Below are 12721 nucleotides of genomic sequence, written 5' to 3' on the forward strand. Positions count from 1 at the left end.
GTCTTCACCAAGAATCGGGTTCTAATTCCTCAACTCTTTACTTTCTCTGTATTATGTGTTGATGACTTTCACTGTGACTGTTTGAAGAATTTGCTGAAGACTTTCTCCGAATTTCCTCAACCCCAAATTCTTCACAAAACATAATCATCATCTGTATTCTGCGTGCCTGCTTACTGTGCAATCTGTTTTCATAATCTTCACTCTGTAATACTGCTGTTGTGAACAATTGCACGACTGATCCTTAACTGTTTCCGCTGTAAGTTAGTCATCAGTGAGGAATTTCCTCAAAAGGAATTTCCTCAGTGTTGAAATACTAAAAATCTCCTATTCACCCCCCTCTAGTCGATATAACGCACTTTCAATTGGTATCAGAGCAAGGTACTCCCTTGTTCTGTGTGATTTTGGTTTAACCACCTGGAGTTTTAGTTATGTCGATTGGAGGCATGTTTAAGGTGACTGCAGCATGTCCTACCTACGAGGGAAAGAACTTTCCCTTCTGGAAGAACAAAATGCAAATGCATCTACAAGCTATAGACAATGATCTCTGGTATATTGTGGAAAATGGTGTCCCCATCATTTCTGCTAGTGTCACTGCAGCTGATGTGAAGAAATTCAAGCAACTCGATTCTCAAGCGAAGAACATCATCTATGGTCATCTGAGCCTTGGCCAGTTTGGAAGAGTAAGTGCCTTAGGCTCTGCAACACTGATCTGGGAGAGATTGTGCAAGGTAAATGAAGGAGTATCAACCCAACGTGACTCTCGTGTTGATATTCTTCGCAATCTCTTCAATCGCTTCAAGAGACATGACAATGAAAGCTGCCAAGACACCTTTGATCGCCTCACTGACATATCAAATGAACTGCGAGCACTGGGAGCTCAAGACATCACTGATCACGAAGTTGTGAAGAAACTGCTGAGATCTTTGGATTCTTCATTTGACACTTTAGTTCTGATGATTCAAGAAAGACCAGACTACAAGATGCTAGATCCTGCTGATATCCTCGAAAGGCTAAATACTCATGAATTCCAGCTAGAAGAAAAGAGAGATCTATATGGACAAAGCTATTCCAGACCACGTGCACTGAAGGCAAGAGCAATTTCCTCATCTGAAGAAGAAGACACATATGACAGCAGTTGTGACCCTGAAGAATTTGGTCAGGAACTTGCAATGCTTGTGAGGAAATTCCAGAGATTTACACGACGAGGCCAGTTCGGTAAATCATCAAGAAGAGACATGAGGAAATCAAAATCTGCATCTGAGGACTACAAGAAACGGACCTGTCACAAGTGCAAGAAATTAGGTCATTACATTGCTGATTGTCCTCGCTGGGGAAAGGAATCAAAGAAGAAGAAATACAAGGATGACAGTTCTGATGACTCAAAGAAGAAGAAGAAATCTTCAAAATCCTCATCTTCAAAGTCCTCCTCACACAAGAAGACTAGCTTCAGAAAGGCTCGGGCACTTATTGGCAAGGAAATGGATTCCGAGGCAGAATCAGAGGAATGTGATGAAGAAGAAGGCTCTGGAGAAGACTCAGAATCCGGACAGGCTAGTCTTGCACTAGCAACCACTTTCGTCAGCAAGTCAATCTTCAATCTTGAAGAAAATGATTGCACCATCCATACTGATGAATATGCTGATGACTTCGCTCCAACCTATTGCTTCATGGCGAAAGGTTCAAAGGTATCAAATAATGCCTCCTCCTCTGATTCAAGTGACTGTGAACATGATGATTACAAAAAACCCAGTTACAGTACACTTGCCATCATTGCCACTAAACAACAAACTGCTCTTGAAAAGCTTCAAAAACTGCTAGACAAAAGTGATGATCTGTTGAATGATGAAATGAATCTTAATCAAATCCTCGCTGATGACATGAAAAATCTTTAGTCTAGATTTGATATTCTTCAGGATCGTTATGATACACTCCTCACTGATCATGAGAAGCTTTCCTACGAATTTCTTCAAAGGAAGCTTGATCTTGAGAAGCTGAGGATGTTTTATGATGATCTTCGTTTGAAAAATGATTCATTACTAGCTCAACAGATTAGCGCTAGTCAAGTTGAATTTATTCCTCCATGTCTTAAATGCATTGAACGTGAAACTGCAAATTCCTCACCAGAATCATCAAATGCTACAAATTCTTCAACTGCACCTGATGTGTCTATTTCCTCACTTGAGGAAAACACAAATGTTACTGATGAAAATGCAGGGTTGAAGGAATTGTATGTGACAGGCATGTACAAAAGCCTCAAAGGACACCAAATCCTTTGTGATGTGCTCAAAAAGCAGATCTTGAACAGGAACCCAAGGAAAGAAGGAATTGCCTTTGAGAGAAAACTAAATGCTGATGGATCTTATTGGAAACCTGAGCAGTATCCCAAAACCTCATGGGTTGCTGCTACTGGGCCTCCTTTTGATTTATCTAGTCTAACTGGCTTCTCATGTGAATTATCCTATTCCTCGGATGAGTCATTTGATTCCAACTATAAACTGTTCAAAAATCAATCTGGTGAAGTATTTGCTCGATATGTTGGAACTAACTGCAGGAATGGCCCTCCTCTGAGGAAAATCTGGGTTCCCAAAAGTTGTCTTGAAAATCTTCAAGTGAATGTTCTCATGACATCACCTCTGAAGAATCTGAACCCCAGATCAAATTCCTCAGGAGGACCAAAGTCTTCAAGAGGATCAAAATCCTCAACTGGTCAAAACTATGCTCGTACCCGTGCTTATGCGTCTAACATGCAGGGAAACTACAAGGAATATGATTATAAGCGCTACTCCTCAAATCATTATGATCATAAATCCTCAAACTAGTTCTTTGCATACTCATATGAGTACTTTAACCCCCCTACTGTTAAGATAAGTGCATTAGCTTCAATGCCACCTTTCTCATATGGTGCTCGCAGGATGAGGAACGCTTTGCCACCCCTTCAGATGTGGGTGGTGAAGAAATCAAACTAATCACTTCTGCAGGACAGGTCTCCGGATGAAAATCATCATTTGAAGAATTTGTTGGAGACCTGAGGAAATGCTTGATAGGACGCAAGCTAACGATTCATGAAATAGAAATATTTCACACGTCCTTATATTTCTGTTATGATGAAATCACTGAACTGATGAAATTAGTATCATATTCTTCAAATCTGAAGCATATGAGATGTTAAGCTGTACTAATTCATCTGCAGGATGACAAACCCAAAAATATTGAGTGGGTTCTCGATAGTGGCTGCACACATCACATGACTGGTGATAAAAGCCTACTGATGAATATGTCACTAACTCCATCACCTCTGAAGCAAATCACATATGCTGATAAAGGTAAAAGCAAGGTATTGGGACTTGGCAAAGTAGCTATTTCCAAGGATAGGCATATGGACAAAGTGATGCTTGTTGAATCCCTTGGTTTTAACCTCATGTCAGTCTCGATGCTTTGTGATCTTGATATGATTGTTATCTTTGGTAGATATAGATGTGTAGTCATCATGGAATCTGACAGATCCAAAGTCTTCGAAGGTGTAAGAAGAGGGGATTTGTACATTGTTGACTTCTCTACAGGTCCTCAACCAGCCACTTGCTTACTAGCAAAAACCTCAGAAGGATGGCAGTGGCACCGAAGACTAGGTCATGCAGGCATGAGGAATTTGCACACACTTGCAAAGAAGAAGCATGTCATTGGCATCGAATCAGTCAAATTCCTCAAGGATCATCTCTGCGGTGCTTGTGAATCTGGGAAAATGACCAGATCCAAGCATCCCTCCAAAACCATCATGACCACTACACGTCCATTTGAATTGCTTCATATGGATTTATTTGGACCTACACACTATGCAACACTAACCAATGCAGCATCTCTATATGGCTTTGTCATAGTTGATGATTATTCCAGATACACTTGGGTGCATATTATAGTGTATAAAACTGAAGTGCAGGAAATCTTCAAACGATTTTCTTCAAGGGCCTCGACGAACTTCGGCATCAAGATCAAACATATCAGGAGTGATAATGGAACCGAGTTCAAAAACACTGGTCTTGATGATTATCTTGATGAACTTGGTATTACTCACGAATTGTCTGCTCCTTATACTCCTCAGTAGAATGGTGTCGTCGAAAGAAAGAACAGGACTCTGGTTGAAATGGCAAGAACTATGCTTGAAGAATATCAGACTCCTCGTCGCTTCTGGCCTGAAGCAATCAACACTGCATGTCATATCATCAACAGGGTATATCTTCACAAATTCCTCAAGAAAACCTCATATGAACTCCTCACTGACAAGAAACCCAATGTAAGTTATTTCAAAGTCTTCGGTGCAAAATGCTGGATTAGAGATCCTCATCATAGCTCAAAATTTGCACCTAAGGCACATGAAGGTTTTATGCTCGGTTATGGAAAGGACTCGCACACCTACAGAGTTTTCAACAACTATCACAACAAAGTTGTTGAGACTGTAGATGTGTGGTTCGATGAAACTAATGGCTCGCAAAGAGAGCAATTGCCTTCTGATCCAGATAAGTTGTCTCCTGAGGAAGCAATAAAGCTTAAGCCTACTGAAGACATTGTTCCCGCTGAGGAAATTGGTGAAGAAACGATCCCCATCGCTGATGAAAACCAAGAAGATGCTCCTGAGGAAATTGCAACAGCACCACTTCCTCAACCCAGACAAAATCCTCAACCAGCTCATCCGAGGATTGCAAATGAAGTAGAACTTGACAAAATCCTCAACGACATCAACGCGCCAGGTCCTCTCTCTCGCTCAAAGGCTTCACACTTAGTTAACTTTTGTGGGCATTTTTCCTTTGTATCCATCACAGAACCCTCAAAAGTAGCTGAGGCTTTTCTGGAACCGGAGTGGATCCAAGCCATGCAAGACGAACTTCTTCAATTCAAGCTGAATGATGTATGGGAGCTCGTCAAACGACCAGATCCTCGCAAGCATAACATCATCGGCACCAAGTGGATTTTTCGAAACAAGCAAGATGAGGACGGTCAAGTGGTGAGGAACAAGGCACGACTTGTAGCCCAAGGCTACACCCAGGTTGAAGGAATAGATTTCTATGAAACTTTTGCACCTGTTGCTAGACTTGAAGCTATTCGAATTCTACTTGCCTATGCTAATCATCATAACATCATCTTATATCAAATGGATGTGAAAAGTGCATTCCTCAATGGTAAGCTTGAGGAAGAAGTATATGTTGCTCAGCCCCCAGGTTTTGAGGATCCAAAGAATCCAGACAAAGTCTTCAGACTCAAAAAGGCTCTGTATGGCCTCAAGCAAGCCCCTCGGGCATGGTATGGTACATTGAAGGAATTCCTCATGAAGAAAGGCTTCAAACCTGGTTCACTCGACCCAACTCTTTTCACAAAATCCTATGATAATGAGCTGTTTGTATGTCAAATATATGTTGACGATATCATATTTGGCTGTACTGACAAAAGATAAAGTGACGAATTTGCCTACATGATGAGTGAAGAATATCAGACGTCCATGATGGGGGAGCTAAAATTCTTCTTAGGTCTTCAAATTCGTCAACAAAGCAATGGAATCTTCATTTCACAGGAGAAATACCTCAAGGATGTTCTGAGGAAATTCGACATGCACGAATGCAAAGGTGCCAAGATTCTGATGCCTACCAACGGCCACCTCGGCACTGATGAAAATGGTAAAGATTTCGATCAGCAGGTATACCGTTCTATGATTGGCTCTTTATTGTATTTATGTGCATCTAGGCCAGATATAATGCTTAGTGTTTGCATGTGTGCACGTTTTCAAGCAAAACCGAAGGAATCACACCATAAGGCTGTGAAACATATTCTTCGATACTTAGCTCACACACCAAAACTAGGATTATGGTATCCCAAGGGCTCCAAGCTTCATCTGGTAGGGTATTCTGATTCAGACTATGCTGGTGACCGTGTGGATCGCAAATCAACATCTGGCACATGCCATTTCCTCGGAAGATCACTAGTTTGCTGGTCCTCAAAGAAGCAGAACTGCGTATCACTCTCCACTGCCGAAGCTGAGTACATTGCTGCTGGTTCTTGCTGTGCTCAATTGCTATGGATGAAGCAAACCCTCAAGGACTACGGCATCAACATGAAGAATGTGCCTCTCTATTGTGACAATGAGAGTGCTAACAAGATTGCATATAACCCAGTACAGCACTCGAAGACCAAGCACATCCAGATTCGTCATCATTTTCTTCACGACCATGTCCTCAAGGGCAATATCCTCATCGACCATGTGAAGACTGATGATCAACTGGCTGATATCTTCACTAAGCCCTTGGATGAGAAAAGGTTTTGCAAGTTGCGGTGTGAGCTAAATATCTTAGAGTCTTCAAATGTTTTGTAAAAACATGCACACATCCTAACACTTATGCAAAGTTGATGACTTAGATGTGCAACACATGATGAAACGATTTTCTTCAACCAATGAAGAAAGTCACTCTGAATGTCAAGAAATTAACGAAGAAATTGATTCTCAGGGCCCTACGACAATTGTACGCGGCGTTTGTAATCAACATTCTTATATGGTGGGTGACGCCACCGCCCAATGTGAAATTCCTCAAGTTGATTTTCTTCAAATGATCAATTTCCTCACAATGCATTTTTCTTCAAAACAGCTGTTCTTCATTGTGATGATCTATTGCAAAATCTTCAAAAACACTTGATGACTTTCATTTGCCTAGGTAGACTGTGATTTCTAGTCCTCAACAGCATTCACTTATTGCTATTTCTTCGAGTTGATGTTTCTGCTAAGTGAATGTGATCGGACACTACTTTCCCTCATTCTATACTTATCCAGTCTATTCAATTCTTCATATGCGTTCTACTTGAAACTTTGTTCAAAATCCTCACTGCATCCTTGTTAGCTGATGATTTTGTAACGAAAATCCTCAAATCTTCAAAAATTGTTTTCTTCAAAGGAACAGTAACTGAACCCCCACTTCCCACGATCGGATAACCACGATCTCCACTATCTCCACCGCATCGTACGGGAGCTACACGTGTCGTGCGGAGACGTAGAGGCAAGGGTTATTTGGTCCGAAACTTTCACGCCAAACAGTAACTTTCGGGCTATAAATATGTCCTTATCCCCCTCGGTATCATCTTCTTCGCCTCATTGCTCTCCTGCCACAGCACACTCCATCGAACCCTAGCGCCACCGCTGGTAGTCTTGTCGCCGGTGAGGAAGAGCTTCACTGCCTCAACCTTTTCGCCGCCAGGATCACGCCGGAGTCGGAACATCTACGTCCGCCGCCGCCATAGACGTCCTTTGCTGCCAAGTTAGGATGCATTGGACACTTGACCGAAGAGCCTCTCCAACACCACCTTTTGTGTTCTTCGTTCGCACCTTCCAGGGTAAATATATCTCATTTTTACAGCAGATTAGATTAGAAATTTTACCTCTCCCATGTGAAATCTGTTTTTCCTCAAGATACGATGCGCACATGATTCCTCAAACACTATCCATCACCACAATCATTGATGAACTAGCTAAGCATCTAAGATTTTCACGAGATTCCTCAATTGTGCGAATTTTCGGATCTGTACAACTCTGGAACCCAAGAACAGTATGCTTAAGCAAATTCCTCAACCACTGGTTATATTCCTCAAACTGTCAAACTCTTTCGTTTTCTTCAAATCTGAGAACGCATATGACCTCTCCAAATTCCTCGCAACTATACTCTGTTCACAGGTACACACATGTCAGCTGATGAATCTCTCGGTTCTCATCACATTAACTCATTTGCAGCGTTTCTCGAAGAAACTCTTCAAGGCTCATCAGAATCTTCAAGAGTTCAAAATCATCAGCAAATTCCTCATCTAAAGAAAATGGAGGAAGAAAGGAAACAGAAGGGAGGAAAGAAACTGGAGCAGAACACAGCTGTTGATATTCCTGATGACATATACATGGACTATTGCACGCATGATGAAGAACCTGAGACAATGGCTAAAAGAAAGATTAGGCTGCAGAAAATTGAACGCAGATGGGCAAAGGTGTGGAAGGAGTACATGTTTGTGACCCCAAAATATGCGAAGAAATTCGCTTTGAAGCCTCCTGGCAGAAGGGCTCCACTTGAGGATCATCAAGTAGCTCATCCCTCAAGTCTTATGACACTTGATGACTACCCAGATGAAAAAGAAAGGCATTTGGCCAAGCTCAAGAAGCAAGCTGAAACAACAGTGAAGAAATTTAATGAATCCTCAGCTGCTGCCTCCGGTGCTGCTCATTCCTTAGCAGCAGAAACCTCAGGCTCAGAGATTCCTCAAAAGCAGTCTGCGCCATCAAAGCCAAAGGCTCCAAAGCCTCAAGGGAAGTCTGGACATGCTTCTGTCACAAAACCCTCAGCTCCAAAACCCTCAGCTCCAAAACCCTCGGTTCCAAAACCGTCAACACCAAAACCATCAGCGCCAAAACCCTCAGCACCTATCTCATCTACACCAAAGTCCTCAGCTCCACCTCCAAAACCAGTACAGAAGAAAGTCGTGAAGCCTACGACTGCCAGCTCGAGCTCCTCACTCCCAGCTGCAACTAGCTCGGAGACAAAGTCTTCAACACCCCTTGTGAAGACTTTGGCAACTACTGAACCTGCACCTCTGCCCAGCCCCAGCAAAATCATCGCAGTCCCGTCTGCATCAGAGGGAAGTGATGATTATGATGATGAATCCCTAGAAGCCATCATCATGAACAAGCAAGAAAGGGTAGCACAAGCATCAGGCAGTGTTATTCCTCTGGCCATGGACCCCAAGGTCCTCCTCGACTTCATTAATGTATGGTATGAAGACCCAAACACACCCATTGATGATTTGAAACTTCCTCCTGGTGTCAGCCACATGGTGGCCACCTTCATAAACGAAGCCAAGTGGAAGGAACAGAAGGCCAAGCAGGCAAAGATTGCAAAGGCCAGAAAGAAGAAATTCCTCAGGCAAAATCTCCTCAAGCTGACGCCTGAAGCATTGGTGTCAACCCAGGCAGAGCTGCAAGTCTTGACTGACAAGTGTGACAAACTGTCAGACCGCAAAAGCATAAAGCGCAATTTCATCAAACTAGCCACTAGTGCTGTTGATGACTACAACAAGCGACACCCACAACTAGCACCAACTCCTCAGCCCCTGGTTGAGCAGCCAGAAGATGCATCTCCTGATGAGGAGGAAATTCCTCAAGGTGAGGAACAACACCAAGAGCGTCGTGCTGATGAGCCGGCCATTGAAGAAATCATCACCGAGACCACTCCTGATGAAATTGCAACCCCTGATGCAACTGCTCCTGATCCAGCTGCTTCACCAAAGCAGGCTGATGACTCTATTACAGCTGGTTCCTCACTACCAGCTGAAGAATCTGTAGATAAAACACCTTCACCAAAAGCTTCAAAGGTGAAGAAGTTAATCCCGTCTGCATCAGACGCGAAAAAGACAAGAGCTGCTGAGAAGGAAGCGAAGAAGAGAAAAGCTTCCTCAGCAGAAGAAAAGATTGAGGCAAAACGCCTCAAGGAAACTAAAGAATCTACCCCTCTGGACCCGGTGCCTCTAAATGTTGCACCTTCATATGAAATGGTCGTCATTGGTGACCAAACTACAAGGGCAGATGAGGAAATGAAGGATGCTGCCTCTGAGGAGCATACTGATGAGCAAATCCAGATTGATGAAAGTCCTCAGCCTCATGTTCCTCAGACAGAGACTACTCAAACTTCAGCTGCAGCAGCTGATGAATCTGCTTCTGCCACAAAGTCAGCTGATGAAAACCAAGCTGAAGAAAATGTCCAGTCTGAGCAGACTCCTCCCACTGAACAGGCTGACCAAACTCCTCAAGCTGAGAAGGAAGAAGAAATTCCTCAGCCTGAAGCTCAGCCAGAGCAAGAAATACCAGCTGATGAAATTCCTTAACCTGAGGAAACTGCTGAAGAAAATGTTCCCGCCCCTGACAATGAATTCATTGTGCTCAACCCAGAGACTGCCATGGTTGTTTCCCATCCCATTCCTCAGCACAATATCAAGCCAGTTCAGCGCCTGCCATTCTCGAAGCGGCCAAAGTTTCAGAAAGAAAATTTCTTTGAGGAACGCATGTATTTCATCGGAGAGAATCCCTATGACAAGCCTCAAATGAGGCATCTGAAGTTTTGGACCGGGACTCAGATGAACTATTATGCTTCTGTGCTCTGTGGACGCAACAAGATATTCCAGCACAGGCACATTCCTCATGATGAACTTGAAGAAATTCCCTGCATGGAACCAGTCCTCAGTGTACTCCATGATGCAGGTTTGCTCCCTATGTTCTCAGACATATCAGATTGGAATAGTGAGCTTATTCTTCAGTTCTATGCAACTCTGCACATCTCAGGAAATGCTGATGACATCAACACTTGGGTGTTCGACTGGATGACCCAAAACACTCACTACAAGGCTCCAGCGTCTGAACTCCTCAGAGAACTGCCCATACCAATTCCTTCAGACGGGGCAGTAAAGCTTTATGGTGAGCGTGAGCTGCCCAATGGAATGATGGAAGTGCTCATGAAGCCTTTGGCTGCCGGCAAACCCTCAAGAACCACATTCCTCGTCCATGAGGTCAAATACACACCACGGTCTGTCTACCGCATTCTCTGCAGTGTGCTAGCGCCAATCAAAGGCCATGATGATGAAGAAGATGTCGTCGGCCTCATGAAGAATATCCTCTTCAAAATCATTCACGGTATTCCCATGAATATCCATGATTTCTTCTTGAGGACTTTGGCTGACAATGCAATGTGCCCCTATGATCACAAAATTTATGCACCATGGATCATGAGATTCCTCAGGACAAGGACAGGCATCAACTTCCATGCAGATTTCCAGAACCATGTTGGTTATATGCCTCCTATCCGTGTCAACAAGAAAACTTTCGAGCCCATTGAGGGAAAAGGAAAGTCTGTGATTGACGAAGGCAGCAAGCAAGCCCCTTGATGGCCAGTTTAAAGAACCAGACGCTTATTCTTCATGGGACGATACTGAGACTCGTCCACCCAGCCCTGTTCCTCCTCGCGTGCTAAACACCAGAGAGCTTCTTCTCAGTCTTCATCAGAAGGTAGATCACAACCACAAATGGGTCAAACGCCAGTTTGGTGCCATTGTGAAAACTCTCACTGAGACACAGAACTCTATGAAACTTAATCATCACTATCTGCATGAGGTTTTCGATCGCACGTGGGCTACCCTTGCACATCTGAAGACCCAGACTGAGCTTGAAGAAATGAACTTTGAGCAAGACTTTGAGTGGTCGTGGCCTCCAAGAAGAAGTTCCGGCCCATTCCAGTGCCAGATCTTGAAGACAGCTCCTTCTCGTCATTCCGCACCGCCGAATCTGATGAGGAACAACTCGACACCGCCACAGGCCCACGGAAGAAGACTACACCCAAGAAGCGCCAAGGATCTTCATCAACCGCAAAGAAATGAAGTCTTCACGGGCGTTAGTCCTCAGTTTGTCCCTTTTTGTCACTTGATGACAAAGGGGGAGAAACTTGAGAGTTAGTCTTCAAACGTGATTTATTTTTGGGGCTTATGAACTATATTTAAGTTACAAACTCTTGGCTCTTCTGAAGTTTTTATGTAATGAGTTGTAACTTAAGCCCGATGGTACGCTGACGCTTTTTGAACGTTTTTCTTCGCATGCTTATTCCTCAAGTTTTAATGCACGCATGCTGGAATTCGTCAGATACCATTTGCCATCATGCATCTTCATCTTCTTCATATGATATGTTATATGTATGCATGATTTACAAGATTCAGGGGGAGATCTCCATGATATAAATCATCAATGTGCATATGCTATAAAAGCAAAATCCTCAAGGTATGCCAATCTTCAGGGGGAGTCTCTATGAATCTTGTCTTCCAATTCCTCAATTCAGTATTTACACTTCATATTTTTGATCCCTGTTGAAGACTTAACCTAATTGTCATCAACCACTAAAAAGGGGGAGATTGTAAGTGCATCTAGTGCCCCTTAGTGATTTTGGTGGTTTGAAGACTTATAGGTTAAGTATCTAATGTGTTTATAAGTGTACACAGGATCTATAAGTCATTGAGGATTTTGAGATATTTGAAGAATATTGACCCCTAAAAATGTATATCTTCAGTTGAAGAAATTGGTCTGAAGCTGAAGAAATGAATCGCGAGGAATCTGCGATGAAATTGATATTCCTCATGAAGATATTGATATTGAGAAGACCGCTGGTTCCTGAAGAAAATCATTCTGAAGAAATTGAAGCGTGAAGATTTTTGCTCTCTGTTTTACTTTCTTCGCATTTGATGAATAGGAACACCGTACTGTTAAAGGGGGTCAAAGTAACGCTATGGAATGAATTTCCTCATGATGCTCAACCCAAGCCAAATCCTACCAAAAGCCTCAAGTGAGGAATATGAGTGACATGAGGACTCTCACAGTTGAGAGTCCCGACCGTTTCGATAGCCTCGCCAAGTCACTGGTCTTATCCACTCCAACAGTCATATTATTTAAGGGCATTAATGTCAAATCATGTCGGGATGCTCCCAGGCTATAAATAGCCGCCCCCCACAACCACTAGCTGGTTGGCTGCTCCGTTAGAAACTAACACTTGTCATAAGAGCAACCCAATTCCTCAGAGCCTTCGAGAATAAATCATCAGTGAGGAAATACACCACCCACCGAAACCACAAACCAAACCTAGTGATTGAGCATCACTGAAGAAGTTGTTCCTGTGTGGGA

The sequence above is a fragment of the Hordeum vulgare genome, chromosome 4H (assembly GCF_904849725.1).
Source record: "Hordeum vulgare subsp. vulgare chromosome 4H, MorexV3_pseudomolecules_assembly, whole genome shotgun sequence".
NCBI lineage: Eukaryota > Viridiplantae > Streptophyta > Magnoliopsida > Poales > Poaceae > Hordeum > Hordeum vulgare.